Here is a 17,076-nt window from a genome sequence, read left to right on the forward strand (position 1 = left end):
TGGTAATATCATTAATGGGCACTGGGGGAGCAATACTCAGGATAAGTGGGCCATTATTGTCTAGGATAGCCCTAGATCAAATTATTTAAAATAAAGCCTGCACTTTTCAACTAATTAAAAGCTGTCCTGTTCATCTGGAGAAATGACATAGGAAAGGAGTGGGTTGGAATTGGAAGGTGGATTTTAGGTGGCGGCCTGGGCAGGAAAGAACAGTAGGTTACAGGGGAGTGTTCCATTTATACAAATCAATGTTAGTACATTATCCATTAGTGAGCCTGAAGATTCCATTTACAAAAGCTTTAAAGACATTGCTTTTTAGATGTTGTCTTCAAAAGGTGTTATTGCTAAATCACCAAACACAGTTAATATCTGAGAATTCAGCAAATGACCTGTTAGATTTAGACATTAATAGATGCAAAATACATATTTAGTGTATTGCCTCAGTTCATAAAAGACTCACTTATACATTTTGCAAGTGCTTATCTCCTAGTAATGATAATTCCCTGTTTTAGATATATTGGATAACATGGTACAGCTTATACAATAGGCACAATTATTCGTCATGAGGAATGCAATAGTAGTATAAGCCACCCGCACAGACCATATAACCAGGAAGGAGAGGGGGGGCTCCTTCAGTAAGCTCATTGATTTCTTGGGATTAATGAAGGTAGATGAGGTGACAATGGGATGACCGTACACTGTTCCATTAGTTCTGACAGAATTGAAAGAGAAGCTGTGGCAGAAAAATAGCAGAGTCTCATTACAATATACTTGTATTTTTGTGTTTGGATTTGGGTTTATATAGCACAATCCTAGCTAGGAAACAGAGGTTGACGGAAGGAGAGGTCGCAGGATATAATAGCTGGGAGATCCCATACCGCAGGGGTGGTATATGCCAAGGAGTGACAGTTCCAGAGTGACTAAAGGATTTCCCTGGGAATCAGGATCCTGAGTTCTTACCTGAACTGCAAGAGCATTGGAGTGGTTATGATTGCAACCAGGAAGGTGTTACACTAGGCTGGGGGGTCGAAAGAAAATACCTGCTTCCTGGTTTTCTCTTTGCATGCCAGTTTAGTCTCAAACCTTGCAATGATCTGTCTTCCAGAGGAAGGTGCACGTCCTACCTGAGACTGTGAGCTGTGTGGCTAAGTAGTGTGTGGGGAAAATAGAATTCAAAGTATAATGTAAATACATGTACTAAGGTGTTGGTGAATGCACAAGGCCCAGCCGCAGAGCTGGACTCCATCATGAATCGATATGTGTTAAAGATGAAAGAAAATATATTCACTGTATCTTCTTATAGTCTGTTACGCTTTCACAATTTGAATGTCGACTGCTACACCGCCTGACACTGGAAAGGATACATAACTGATAATGCCTGCACAGTTTGCTAGTTGCAAGGATGCACTATAAACCAAGGATCCTTTTGCAGTGATAGCGGATTCTTAATTAGCCTGTAACTAGGAATCCATTCTTGGAAACTAGGGTCTAATTGAACACAGTAGAGATTGTTATGAATGAGGTGCTCTGCTTTGATGAGATCATAGAAAAGTGCACTGTTCATGTATTGAGATCTATATGACTATGAACAACATAAAAAGCTTGTTGAACCCAGAAGGGGGATTACTCGTGCCTCTTGGAAAATAAATATTTCTTCTGGAGAAGATCTTACCCAAAACCAATAACTGAAGTTTTTGACATTTCTGGTGCCCTTGTGCCACGGATGCATTGGCCATGGCAATGGCCTCAAGACCATGAACAGGTCCTCTCATCATTTCCCCTGGCACTCTCTAAAATTAAGTAATACTTTTAGGGCCGGATTCATGGAAATGTGCACATAGATCCCGCAAAGCCTGCACGCCGAGAACAAAGCTGTGCTGCCTATCGCGCATAAGAAAATCTGCGTGCCACGCATGTCATGGTACACATGCGTTCGAAACCCATGTAAATGGTTCCTACACTCTGCCACACTGCTTATGAGCACCCCCAAGTGCGAACGGAACCCCAACTGCATGCACGCAACCCTAAATCTGATGCCCGATCTTACCTCTGCACGGAGATTCCAATTCAAGTGTCTACACCTGCCTTCGGATTGCGGATAGTTCGAGTGCATTGCGTGGCCATTGCCTTGACGTGTGGTTGCGAGGACCGATCCATGAATTCACTCAGTTATATGCATTTGTGGGCGTGCAATGGACTGCTTGTGGGCCGTCCCTCGTAGTGCCCACATTTTCCCTTGTTCTTCCCCATTTTGCATATACCGCCCCCAACACAGGTCTATGCACAAGCCACGCCAATGCTCTGCAAGGTGTCTTGCGCAAGGGACTCGGCCACTCGCAGAGACGTGCTGAGCCTGCACAAAGTCCCCGAATGGTACGAAAAAGTCCCGTTCAGACGATTCCATGAATCGACAAACTGAGTTATGCATGCGGTTTGGCGTACAATGTCCCGATTTACCATGCAAATAATTCTATGAATGAGGACCTTAATTTCTATTTGGTTACATCGCTGAGGGTACGTTGATGAATCAGGGCAAGCCACCTCATAAAAAGAAGTGCAAGGGGAGTAGGAAATGGGGAGGGGGAATAAGTGACAGCCAGGGGAGGGGCATACAAATTCAGGGGGAGGGGAAGAAGGAAGAAGGTTCCAGGGGCCGGCAAGTGCTGGTGGAGCCCAATGGGAAAGTGCCAGGGGATAGCAGGGGCAGACGACCCTCTAAGTGAGAGGACGAGGGGTGGATGAGAATTGGGAGGGATGCGCAACCCACCAGGCTAGTCAGGGAAGAGGGCTGGGAAGGGCAGTGCTGGTTTGAGGGGGTTCTGGTATAGACTGGTCAAGGAGGGCCTGGTGCCCTGTAAGACTCATTAGGGACCAGGCTGTCAGTTACATCGGCAGAAGGGGGCATTAGCATGGCAGGGTGAGAAGAAAGTAAGTAGAAAAGAGCAGGGTTTTGAGAAGCGTCTGAATCTTAAGGAGATCTGACTCAAGTCTGAGACGGGGTGGTTTGCCATTTCACAGGGAGGCACCTGCCTAAGTGAGAGATCTACTGCCCACTCTCTGCTTGGAAAAACGTCTGATCTGCAGAGAGTTGGAGCTAGAGGACCAAAGGGCTCTAGCAGGGAGGTACTTAGGAAGAGTGAGTTGGATAGTAGCGTAGTCCCAGGCCCCAGAAATCCTTGTGGATGATGCAGGGGATCTGGAATTTGATCCTTGCAGCCAAGGTAAGGAAGGGGAGAATGCCTCTGATGAGCTGAAGCTGAAAGTAGGCCTTCCTGGCAAGGTCCATGATGTAAAGGGAGAAGGATAGAGAGGAGTCAAAGATGACACCACAGCTTTTTGGCCTCACAAAATGGTGTGGGGAGGGGACCCAAGGAGGGCGGCCAGAAATTAGGAGGGAAAAGGGAGCAGGGATCCCAATGAGAAGGATCTCAGTTTTACTGGCATTTAGACAGAGATCATTAGCCGTGCAGCATGCCCCAATAGCAGTTAGGCAGTCAGGAATGAGAGAGGAAGAAGAGGAAGTTGAGGAGGGAAGTTTGAAGGAAAGCTGTGTGTCATCAGCATAACACTAGAAATGTGGAGTGAAAGAGGAGATCAAGTGGGCCACAGGGCCAAGGTAGATGTTGAAGAGCCACAGAGATAGTATAGAACCCTGAGGGATGCTGCAGGTAGAGAGTGAGGTGGAGGAGAGGAAAGAGCCCAGTTACACCTGGGCAAGTCAATTAGATGGGAAGGAGGTCAACCAATAAAGAGCTAGATCTGTGATACCAAGGGAATCACAGATCCGCTTTATGAGGATGGCATGATTGACTGTTTCAAAGGCAGAGGACACATTGAGGAGGAGGAGAACAGAAGGAGAGTTGGAATCAAGGTTTGAGAGCAGATTTTTACGGGTGTTCAGAAGAGCAGTTTCTGTTCCACTGGATTCTCTGAAGCCAGAACGGTGGTCATGGAGACAGCCAATAGATACAGTGTGGGTGGTCAGTTGGGAGGTTATCAACTTCTCCAAGAGTTTGCCCAGGAAGGGAGATGTGGAGACAGGGCGGTAGTTAGCTTGGCAGAAGGGGTCGGCACACAGTTTATTTTAGGAGAGCATACACAAGGGAGTGCTTGAGGTATAGTGGGAAGAAGCCAGTGCAAAGGAGTGGTTGCAGAAATCAGCCAGGGCAGGAGCAAGAGAGAACATGCTATCCTTGATGGTTCTGGAGGAGCAGGGGAGCCCCTGATTAGAGCAGACTTTCATAGAGCAGACTGCTTTAAAGACCTCATCCGGTGCTACGGGTGAGAAGGAGGAGAGTACGGGGATTCCTATGGAATCTGCCTGAACAGGTTGATTTCATTGGAAGCCTATGTGTTAACACTGTCAAGAAAAGGTGATGCTGGCATTAATGCATGTTTTTTGGCTAGTGGAGCGTACAGGACATGCAAAACAGTAAGTTCATTCCACACCCTTGCTCCAACTGCTAAAAAAAGAAAATATCCCAGAGCGTTAAAAACAGGTGCCAAACTAGATATACATATTTTGTGCCAGGATTTTACACCGGTTTTAACACCCTAGGGACTTAGAAAATGACCCCTATAAGGCATTTAGGCTAATTATGAATTATGTGGTGCCGGAAATGGACGTGTAAAAGCAAAGGTGGGTTGCATTTATACCACCATTTTGTGCTGCAGCCCATTTTAATGCTCACCCGTGGCAAAGGAGGTCCATGGAGGAAGAGGTGTAAACTTATTGGATTAATATGGAATCCACCTTGAGTTAGCACTTACTAAAGAGCAGGCAGATTCCATAGGAATCCATTATTAAATGCCCACTGAAAAGCATCATTTGCAGTCAGAGTTTACTTTTTTCCAAACAAGAGCATAAAAAATGAAGAGCAAGGGCAATTTCACCCTGTTTTACTGTTCAGTTTTGCATTACGCCTTGAAAATGTTAGTTGCATGCAGGGGACCTAACAGCATGTAAGTGCTAACGTTGGCGGTCCACTGCATGGAATTTGCATTTTATTTTAAATTCTCCCCAATAAATAATTCATGGATGCATCTTTATAGAGAATTATTGATTTAATTAACAATGGCTTAAACGGCGGTTTTCCAAGAATGGTAGAGATGAGGCATTTGAACAGAAAATGGTGAAATCCCTCAACTCTCCATGACCTGCATTTTAAGCGGATCCTCCCATAGTCATACATGTGTGTGTGATATCTCAAACCAAATCCATTAAAAGCAGGGTAAGACAGTTTACTGATAAGACTCAGGAATTCCTCACTCTTGAAACAATGAAGCAGGATCGGTGAGCTGCTTTGCTCTGTAATAAGGAACAGAACAGAATACATCTTTAACATGCCAATCTGTATTTCAAGCATTTCAGGGAGTGCTGGAAGGACCACCTGATGGCTTCATCAAAAAGTGCATTCATCTGACCTGCTGGCAGTATAGCAAAATATAAAAAAAGTTAATGAAATCCTTCAATGTCTTAAAATCGATGACAAAGAGAATGGCATCTGCTGTTAGGAGACATGAGATTGAGGGGGACCCAACCTGGGTGACCAGATGTAGCAAGCTTCTCCGGTGCAGTCTTCTGTCCCACATAGGCTCCACTGCTGGCATGAGACAAAATGTGTGCATGGTTGAAGCCACACACTACCTCCAAATTCGCAAAGAGAGTTATTTTCATCATATGAGCCAAAGTGTTTCGCCTACCAGAGTTTCTTCAGAACCTTTGAAGCCTGGTTTTAGCATTCAGTGTATTCATGATCGTAATGTCAGTGTCATGTGTAGGGCATGGCTGAATGTTGGGGGCCATCTTTCAGATCTTGCTCTCTCCTTCCTTCGATTCTGAAAGGAAATAGTGGATGTATGATTCCGATGAAACTACAACAACATGGTTTTTGTAATGTCTTTCTGAGCACAAATCTGCCAAACAGCAGTCGTAGCTCGAATCTACCATGCTACCAATATCAACATTCTTCAAACAGGATATCTGTGTGAAGGCTTTAGATTCCTAGCTCATCTTGATGTTTAGGCAGAAGATGTGTCCCGTCTTGTAGCTATGGGTAATGGCATGTGTTAAATCATTCATGCCACAGATAACATGGCGTGTTAGGAATGTTTTCTTGATGCTGTCTCATCTAGCAGCCAAAAAGAAAAGTATATTATTAATCATCAGTACTGAGAAACTGTTTGGGTCGTACAAGACCTATTCTGCTAACTTACTTTAACATCTGTGAGGGTATTGCCCCAAGATACTGGAACGATAACGCTGAATGAACTGAAATCCCGAATACTATTCTACCGAACAGGGGTTGCAGCGGTGTCCCCCGCTTCCTGTGTTCGGCATAATGGGATCAGGGGTTGCAGGTGTGTCCCCCGCTTCCTGTGTTCGGCATAATGGGGTCAGGGGTTGCAGGTGTGTCCCCCGCTTCCTGTGTTCGGCATAATGGGATCAGGGGTTGCAGGTGTGTCCCCCGCTTCCTGTGTTCGGCATAATGGGATCAGGGGTTGCAGGTGTGTCCCCCGCTTCCAAGGCAAGCAGTATGGGAGTGTGGTGCCAAAGAAAAAGAAGAAAAAAGGACCCTGCGACTGAAGTCTCTACTCACATTAGGGCGAGGAGATATGCTTCTCAGGGGATGGACGAGGGGACTGAGAAGAGACGGGAATAACTGTGAGGAGGCAAAGGTAAGTAGGGAGGGGGTTTGGGCGTAGGGGAAATCAGCACAGTGCGATCCAGGTGATCACTGCGCAAGACGTTTTAGAATTCAACATTTTTGGATTCGCTAAAACGGTGTGCACGGTAATCACGTAGATCCATCTGTGAGCCATATAGACATTTTCAACATGATCGATTCTCATTATTGATTCATTAACGGGTGCTTTTTCACTATGTAATGCACGATTTACTTGTTGCATAAGCGCCTAACAAATACACAATAAATAAACAAATGCACAATAAATAAAATGTAGCGGCACAAAGTACAGAGATCTTTTCCTCCTTGTTAACATGTAAATGAAATATTGGGTAAATAGCACACTAACATCACACTAGCAGCGTTGTTGTTTGACCTACTGAGATATTTATGTTTGGCAGAAAAGTTCACCTCTAAATTAACAGCTTTTCTGCACTCATGGAAAAGATGTAAAGATCGGGGGCTTTTAAATTGTAACTGCTTTTCATAAATGTACATCTATTGAGTTTGTGATATCTAAATTCACTCCCCAAATAGAATTATATTCAGATGTGAGTCATTTTTAACTAAAAAAAGGTCATCCTTGCATCAGCGTGAAACGTGTTGCATTTGACCACTTTTCTTCACTTCAAAATAGTTATAAGGAACATCTGTGACAACATAAGTTCCCTATTTTTAGAGGTGTGTGAGTGGTCTACATGAGTGTGCCTTGCTGGTTGCTTGTGTAGCGCAAGGACATCTCACAGTGCTGGGAGTATGGAGCAGGAAGAGAGATGTTGAGGATACAGGCCAACAAAGTAAGCACCATAATCTCTGACATCACTTCTTGGCAAATCATATCTCAACATGCTTGGTAATGCAGTTGTTTTTCCCTTTAATCATGTGTTAGTTCACTTCCAGTGTTATTTTAAACCCTGAAACACGTTTGCCAAATTTATGATTAAGCAGATTTTCTGTTTATATCTTCAGTGAATTTATTAGGTTTATTACATATGTTCTGTTTTTGTTAAGAGAAATCTTTATAGACCAACTCGATTTGTTTACGTTGGGAGGAGCGCATTTAGGCGTGGTTTATATACTGTGCAACTAATTTGTTTTTTACGAGTATGTGACCAGAAAAGACATAAGCTAGAATAGATCATTGCAAAGACTAAGAACATAAAGATGGTAATAACATTCAATCATAACATTTTCAAGATGGTCTACAACAACAAATCAATAACACCTTGGGAAAGAAACAACCTCAACATGCTTTCATTCAGGTTTTGCCTGTGTCACAGAAGCCATTACTGACAATATTTGTATGGCTATGGTCCGAACGTGCTGTCGGTTGATAGCCCTTGGAGGGACCGAAGTATAGGATAGTTATGAATTGCTAGTATGCGTTTGCGCATAATGACCATAGAAGGTTACGAGGGCCTGACCAAGTCCCTTCTAGCCACCCATGTCTAATTGGCATGTTTACGGTGGGAGAGAAATACACGAGAGAAATAGCAGGAGGCTGTGTGTAAGAGGATACTCAGTTATGTGTGTAGCTATAAGTGGCATATTTTCTTGTGAAAGGTAGCTACATTCTTATGGCAGAAGTGTGCGCAGTGTCATTCCAGTTGTATGTGAAAGCAGATACGTGTGGGAGTGAGGCTGCACATTAGGCTAATTCCATAGCATTTCGGTGCTGGACTGCCCATGTGGGTGGGACAAAGACTGATATGCAAATGGGTATTTTCCATCTGTGAAAGGTACAGTTAGCAAAAAGCGTTTGCTGCAAACTCTCATCTCAGAACAGGTTTTCATGCCATGTTCTTTCTGGAGAGGAGCGCCTGCTACCTTTTTTTAAAATATTTGCAAGGAACTTGGGGTTGGTCACCCTGAGTTACCTGGGGGCAACCAGACGTGGACTCCCTGCTCACTGTGCTCAGAGAGAAAAGGCTTCACCTCAATGATTAGGCCAACAAGGCTGAAACACGTGTATGGGGTTGCTTTTGGTACTCTTGTTCAGAGAGAAATTGCCATAGCATTTTGGTGCTGGACTGCCCATGTGGGCGGGACAAAGACTGATATGCAAATGGATATTTCCCATCTGTGAAAGGTACAGTGAGCAAAAAGTGTGTGCTGCAAACTCTCATCTCAGAACAGGTTATCATGCCATGTTCTTTCTGGAGAGGAACGCCTGCTACCTTTTTTTAAATATTTGCAAGGTACTTGGGGTTGGTCACCCTGAGTTACCTGGGGGCAACCAGACGTGGACTCCCTGCTCATTGTGCTCAGAGAGACAAAGCTTCACTTCACTGATGAGGCCCAACAAGGCTGAAACACGTGTATGGGGTTGCTTTCGGTACTCTTGTTCAGAGAGGAATTGCCATAGCATTTCGGTGCTGGACTGCCCATGTAGGTTGGACAAAGACTGATATGAAAATGGCTATTTCCCATCTGTGAAAGGTACAGTGAGCAAAAAGTGTGTGCTGCAAACTCTCATCTCAGAACAGGTTATCATGCCATGTTCTTTCTGGAGAGGAGCGCCTGCCACCTTTTTTTTTAAATAATTCCAAAAACACAGAGGGCCTCATTACGAGGTATGCCGGTAGCCATTCTGAGTTCAGATGGCCCGGTAATTCCTCACTCGAGGACACGGACACGGTTCATCCCCATTCCCATTTCAGCCCCCATAGGGCTGAATGGGAATGGGAGAGGGAGTAAACAATGGGCCATTACGAGATGGTCCGTTGTTTGCTCCCTCTTCCCCTCGCGGGACCCGGTATGCAAGCCTGGTTTTCCCAGGCGTGCTTAACGTGTCCCGCGAGGGGACCTCATAATGTGGCGGAACGGGTTGAACGGCGCTGCAGCCTTTTACGGCGCAGTTTAACCCGTTCCGCCAGGGTCGTAATGAGGCCCAGAGTGTGAGAGGAAAAAGCACTGGTTATAATCAATAAAAGCCTTGATTTGGTGCATTTGGCAAAATTCTAAAACATCTGGGCTGAGAAATTATGGTGTATACATTCTGCATGCTTCCAGCTGTCATTATGTGGCTTCATTCAAGACCCCACTTAACCATAAAGGCAGCATTCTGCCAACACCTGTGTTTCCTGTAGTGGAAAACATTCTACAATCGCCTACACTCCATAACATGGTCACCCTCATGGACTTCACTAAGAATAGCACCCTATTCAACTGCACAACCCTTCCAAGTGTTATACAATCGCTATCACAAGGGATCCTCTGGTGCAAAGGCTATGGTCTGTGCAATATAATGGCTACCCTCACAAAATCCTCAGAGAGCGATACTCAGGTCACCCATTTGAATTATTCCAAGTGCAGCACAATGACACAAGTCTTCTAAGTGTAACAGGTTGGCTACCCTAATGGATATTCACAGGGCCCAAAGCCTTGGCTACACTTCATCATATTGAGCAGAAACAATGAGCAACTTTCTAATGATGTGGCTCAACATGTTGGCCATCGTCAGAAATACCTCCAGTGCGATACATCAACAACCCCCAAAATCCATCTAATTGGACCCATTTCCCACGCCCAAAACCCATGTGTGCAATACATTGCCTACCCCCAATCCATCCAAATGCAATACGTTGCCCACCCCCATAATCCAGCTTAAACTTAGAATATACTTTCATACGAAACATTTGCATGCATTTTTATTCTTACCAGGTACTCATAGTGGTAATCTTTGCAACTGGCATGTTTCCTACTCACGTAAAGCGACGCTGGAATTGTAAGTAGGATTTGCAAGTGTTGGTTGCGTGACTGATTGCTGGCTTATTCTATTCTGTGGTGTTTGACCAAATATTAGAATATGCACACAGCAAGTGATACCATGGGGGCTGAGCAGAACTGATTTAATGTATGTGACCAGAGGAGAGCAAATATTTGACTTCTCCTAAAATAAGGATGCGCACATCAAATGGGGTGACAAAACTATTGGTATTGCCCTTGCATGCAGTGCACTGAGATGTTCCCACCAAGAATGATTTTGTGAGAAAAAAAAAAACACTTTATTCTTTATTTATTTTGTAATTCCAATTGCATTCGGTTATACAACTCATATCATAAAACATACACAAGTACAAAAGCTAAAGTCAAAATTAAAGTGCAACAATGAGGCGATATAGCCTGAGGAGGCAGTTGACATGAGGGTGCTAAATGTGCTTTACCTTAAAAAAAAAATAAAAGACCTTAAGCCGAGCAGTTCCAAAAAGCTGCAGCACTTGTGAAGTCAGTATTCTTTGCTGATGAAGAGGAAGTCAGGGGGTGGTGGGATGCAGGGAAAAAGGGGGCGCTGGGCCATGCACAACATATGCTGCTCCGAACTGTTCTTATACTTTTGAATACAGCAGTATCCTGACCCTCCTTAAGGACTGTGGCCCCCCCTTTTGTTGTTGTATACTTTATTTCGCCAGCCCAACAATACCAAATACTTCCATGATGTGATATGATATGATATGGCATTTATAATGCGCCTTTACACACGTGTTTCAATGCGCGTGTCTATTCAAGTGTTCCCGTATAAATGGCTATGTAAAGATGACATGGAAGTTCCAGTCTTTTCCAGTCTTTTCCAATGTTACTGTGCTAGTTTGACCACTTAATTCCCTTACCGTCTGCTTCCAGCAACATTCAAATGTATGCACAGTCTATTCTCGACTATGCCACTATTGGCTCATGCTTAGCACTCACCAAATGAAAATTCTTAAGCTTAGTTGGTGATACAAAGTTTAGAGATGCCCAGCCAAATGGCCCATGGAACCTTCAGGAGCCCCTCATGCATCCAACATCAGATTATGTACTAATTTACCATGTTCCAAATCTATATTGTACACCCAAGCCAATTATCACAACACTTATGACACATCCGCTTCCTCTCTTTTGCAGACTATGGTCCACGTAACATGACTGACATACACTTACACCTTATTCCCCTGCTGCGCTACACCCTTCACGCGTTTCCCTCGCGCGTTGTCTTACTTCGAGCAGAGAAAGATCAGGATTCCCATGGCAGAGGGACAGTACTGTACACCTCAGATATGCTGAGGCACTCTGAAACTACTATGTTGGTTGTTTGGCTCAGTATAATAGCTTATAAACATAACATAACGCTTATGTGAAAACATGTCAGAAATGCATTGCGGACTAGAGACTGTATTTACTCTACACACCACCACTGAGAGTCACTCTTCACAAACCCGTGTGGTACTGGCGAATGTTTTGCAGTTGTCAGAACGCCCAAATCATGATGTCTCCCTCCTTGTAACAGCTCTCCTGATGTGTGCATTATTTCATTATTTGAAATGTCCGATGCAGCAAATTGCAAGGCCAGTAAAAGTAAAGTAAAACACATACACAACTATTCAACATTCTTGCCTGGAAAAAAAAAACAGCACCCAGGTCATGAGAGAATCAAATATTGTCCATAAACAATGAGACAGACGCTCTCCACAGAGAATGATGCATTCGTTTTTGACCAAGCATCTACCTCCTATATCATTGGCCTGCATGTCACTACAGCCTACGTCTGATTGGACTAAGAAATGGGCATTTCATGACCCGAGCTTTAACAATGCCTGGCAGTCTATAATCCTACTGATGGATTTGTATTTTGTTTAACCCCTGACCCCCTTTCCCTTTCTTCATTACGGACCCCATTCTGGGAGAGTATGTCCACATCCTGCAAGACAGGCACCTCTGTTTTTTTTCACTGGTTTACTTAGAGATTTAGGGGCCGATTCATGTAACAAACGTGCGCCGAAAATCTTCGCGCAAGCAGGCGCAAGCGGAAAACAACAGGCGCACGCGTGCGATTCATGGAAGTCCCTGATCGTGTACACCCCGGGATGTGCGCCAAACCCGTGCATGGCGCACAAGTCACTGCAACATCCCGAAAGGCGTGCGCACAGTGAAAGCGCACAACCTCGGCGCATACACCAGAAAGTGGGCGGGACACGGGGCGTAACGCACGGAATGGGGAACAACGCGCGAAAATAAGGGCGTAACTGGGGATGTACTGCAGGGAAGCAGACGGAACGCCCACACGCACTCGAACCACACGTATTCATGGAATCGAATAGGGCAAAGCCACGCACAGCCAAAGACACGCACAAGCCGAAACACGTCCGCCACACGAAGGCAGGCGGTAGCGTCCCTGTGCATTACAAAAGTGGCAACATACAGCAATTGGGCCTGTGTGAGCGGGCTACGTGTATTTCAGGGGTTCGCGTGAACTTTTTCATGCGATCGGGCCTGGGGGAGCGGGCTACGTGTATTTCAGGGGTTCGCGTGAACTTTTTCACGCGATCGGGCCTGGGGGAGCGGGCTACGTGCATTTCAGGGGTTCGCTTCACGCGATCAGGCCTGGGGGGGAGCGGGGTACCACTCACCGTCTGCCTTGCGTGTAGAAGAACCCGTAGCCAACACCCGCTGTGAAGTAATAGCATGTGAACCCCAACGGATGGAAAACACACGCACCGCACGAAAAGCACGTACAGAGCAGTTCAAAGGCACGCGGGATCTCCAAGCCCTGCCAGGGCAACGCCCATGTGCGAAACGTCACAGACGCGCTTACGCTGTAAGGGCCTTTGGTCCAATGAAATCGCGTACGCGTGCTGACGCGCTTACGCGCTAAGGGCCTTTCCTCGAATATCACGCTAACGTGCAGGATTTTCACGTGCCAAATCACTCCGTATCAAGCTGGCCACGCGAAAACACACGGAAGACCACGCTCCTGCCCAGAAGGCCGAATTACTGCCCTCCAGTGCCCTGAGCAGCCTCCCACGTGCCTGCCTGCTGCCACCGTGCCCTGCCATTTGGTGCCTGCACATCAGCCATCTGCAGGGGTCCAGTTGCTGTGTCCACCCCTGCTGGAACAGAAGACTCCCGACTCGGATAACATCGCTCCACAGCCCAGCCCCAGGACCCAGTTGCCCACCCACTCCTGCCCCTGGGGTTGCCATGTCGGGCACATCAACATCTGGCACCAGTGGCAACCCCCGGCCAGAGGGGCAGAGGGGCACCAGCTTCACTGCCACCGAAGTTGGTGTCCTGGTGGAGCAAGTCCGGGGGCAGTATGATGCTCTCTTCGGATCGTCCCGCGCCAACAAGGTAGGACGGGAGAGGATCTGGGCCGACTGTGTGGTTGCCATCAACGCGGAGGGGGTGGCAACCCGCACCATCCAGAAGGTCAAGAAGCGCTGGGAGGACTTGAGATCCAGGACCCTCACAAAGGCCCGGCGCCTCGTGGAGGGGGGCCGGGGCCGCATGAGTTCCATCCAGATGAGGGTCCTGGAACGCGTACACCCAGCGCTCCACGCCCAGGTCCTTGAGAGGGAGACCCGTCTGGAGTTGAGCGGTAAGTGGCCAAGCATTGCTGTGTGAGACAGGGGATGTTGCAGTGTGCTGGTTGTCTGATACTTGCCTGTATGTGTGACATGGGCCATGTACGCATGTATGTGTGCAGGGACATCATGGTAATGCATGTGCGACCAGTAATGTGTGAACCGCACGGTTGTTGCATGTGTTTAAATGCGACATGGGGAGCCCTATGCAGATTGTACACATGAGAGCATGGCAGTCTCTGTTCCTGGACATGGGTGGGGGTGAGGGATGGGTGCTGATGCCAGGTACATATATGGTATGCATGTCTGTGTGCCTGACCTGCGTGTCTGTGACTTGTGAATGCCATGGATGCATGACACATGTCTGTGACAATGTACAGATTCACTGATGCAGCCTAGTTATCCTTGTATCCACTGTGATTGGGGTGTACGGGGCCAGATGGATGTGACTGAGGTGAAGTGTGTGCATGTGATAGGCATGACCCATGATGCATGTGAGTTCCATTACATTGTATGTTTCGAGAGTCCATTGGACATGTATGGAAATGTCCATGGCATGCACCATGACTGTCACTGTGTGTGTTTTGCCTGGACTGACACATGTGTTGTGGAGGGACATGATGGAAGTGTACTTTGACAGTGGCACTCATCTGCTATTGCTTCCTGTCTAGGGGACCATTGTACAGTACCCTGATGCTTGTGTTCTATGTCTCCCTCTACGCAGCGGCTAGTGAAGAAGAGGGCGGAGACGGTGCTGTGGAGCAAGGCGGCGGGGATGCCCCCACGGCTGCAGCGGAAGGGGTGGGTGAGCCCCCACAGGGGCCTGCTACGGCGGAAGACGGTGAGGAGCCATCCAGGTTGGTGGTTTCCACAGAGGAGGAGGAGGCCGCCACTGAGGCGCACATGAGGCCTGGTGGGGGCATCCCTGCTGGTGCAAGTGGTGCAGTCCAGGGGCAGGGGCAGGGGGCAGCACAGGTCACCGTGGAGGGGCCTGTGCATGTCGCTGTCCCTGACGCTGTGGGTGCACCACCATGCACCAGCAGGGATGCCCCATCCCAGGCCCGTCCGCAGGTAGAGGGGATGTCGTGTAACGCTCACCTGATTCTCGCAGAGGCGCCGGTCTTGACTGGGCGACTACCGTATCTTCAAAGGTGATGTGTAGCACCCGGTTGGCTCTTTGGGCTGGACCTCTGTGCACTGTATGCCTGACGTGTAGAGTAAGATGTCTTAGGTAAGTGAATGCTGAGCTCTCCATCTGCCTCGGGGCAGGGTGCTGTAACCAGTTTCTTCACTGGATAGGTAGCGCAGGCCTCTTGACTTCAGAGGACTGCTGTCCGTCGTTTACTGCACGAACGGTAAGTTTCGAGTCATTCAAATGTCTTTAAAGTCTTTAGTAATGATGTCTCTTGTTTTGCAGGGTTCCGGCGATGGCGGATGACAGGCTGAAGTGAGTTGAAGATGGAGCCCGTGTGATGAATAGAAGCGCCTGGAAGCACGTAAGTAAGCGCTTGTTGCCTGCTTCACGATGCGCTCTAACTGTCTTTTTATTTTGCAGGTACGAGTTCGGAGCGGCTGCAGGGTGCCGGAATACCCACTGGATTAGATGTGGAAAGGAGTAATGGCACGTGAGTATTAAAGTTCCCCAATGTCTTTAAACGCACCTTGTTTTGTCTTTCAGATGCGGGATGCAGCGCCGAAGGCCTCCGGAGCGTGCGAAGAGTTGGTAAGCTTTTGTCTTTCAGATGCCGGAATGCAGTGTGAAGACCTCCGGAGCGCACGAAGAGTAGGTAAGATTTTGCCTTTCAGATGCCGGAATGCTAACCTGTTCTTTCTTGTCTTTATAGGTGTTGCTGAAGACTGGATTCAGGATGGTAAGCCTTTGCCTTTCAGATGCCGGAATGCTAACCTGTTCTTTCTTGTCTTTATAGGTGTTGCTGAAGACTGGATTCAGGATGGTAAGCCTTTTTCCTTAGGCCCAGGACCGGATGCAGAAGACACGATGAGCGTTCTGCTGCAGAGGTTGCAGAATAACGCAAAGCAAGATTCATCCACCGGGTGTGGTTTAAATAGCCTCCTGTAGTGCTTAGGTGTCTCCTTCCACAGCCACGCCTAAGTAAGAAAAGAGTTCCTGGTAAGAAAAGAGTTCCTGCCTTCCAGAAGAGTTCCAGTGTTCTGAATCTAGGGAGTGGCTCCAGCCCCACCCAACAGGAAAAGTAGTTCCAAACAGAAGAGGATCAGAGGCTCAACTGGCAGGCAAGTAAGCAGCATGGTCTGCTGAAGGTAAGTCCACCCAAGCATTATGAGCCCGGCTCTTCCAGCGCCGGGACTGGGCATATTTATGAGCCTGGTGCCACTGGCGCCAGGACTGGGTCCAAAAGGTCCCAATTGGGACTGGTTGGCACTTGGAACCTGGGTTATGGATCTGCTTCCAAGGGAGTTGGGAAAACCCTGACCTTTTGGAAGCAGAGATCATGACAGTCCATGTCATCTGACTCCCCTCCACCTGCGGACGAGGGGACCCCTGGCCGTATGGAGAAGGTCCTGATTGGGGTTGCGATGCGCACGGCTGTGATTCGTGATGCCGTGCGTGCTTCCCAGGAGGAGCACGCACGTCATCATGAAGAGCACCGTGCCGATGTGGCCCAATTGGGATCGTCCATGTTCAGGGGTTTCCTGCATGTGTCGGCCAATCTGGCGGCCCTCTCTTCCTCTGTGGAGACTATACGCCAGTCGTTCTCCTTGCCGTCTTCCGGCCCAGATGCCACCAGGGCCTCCTGTGGACCTGCCCTGACCAATGCAGCCAGCTCGGTGGGGATCCCATCCCTGCCACAGTCGGGAGTCAGAGGTCCAGCAGGGGTGGACACCAGAGCAACTGTACCCCAGCAGATGGAGGATGTGCCGGCATCATCAGGCAGGGCACGTGCACGACGGCGTCGGTGGATTCCATCAGCCTGGATGCCGTTGTGCTGGCAGAGGCAGTTGTGTCGGAGGCAGCAGCAGAGTCAATGTGGGAGGCATCATGGCTCGGGGCCATCAACATCAGAGGGGCA

This window comes from Ambystoma mexicanum, chromosome 11 (assembly GCF_040938575.1).
Source record: "Ambystoma mexicanum isolate Mex_15411 chromosome 11, UKY_AmexF1_1, whole genome shotgun sequence".
Classification (NCBI taxonomy): Eukaryota; Metazoa; Chordata; class Amphibia; order Caudata; family Ambystomatidae; genus Ambystoma; species Ambystoma mexicanum.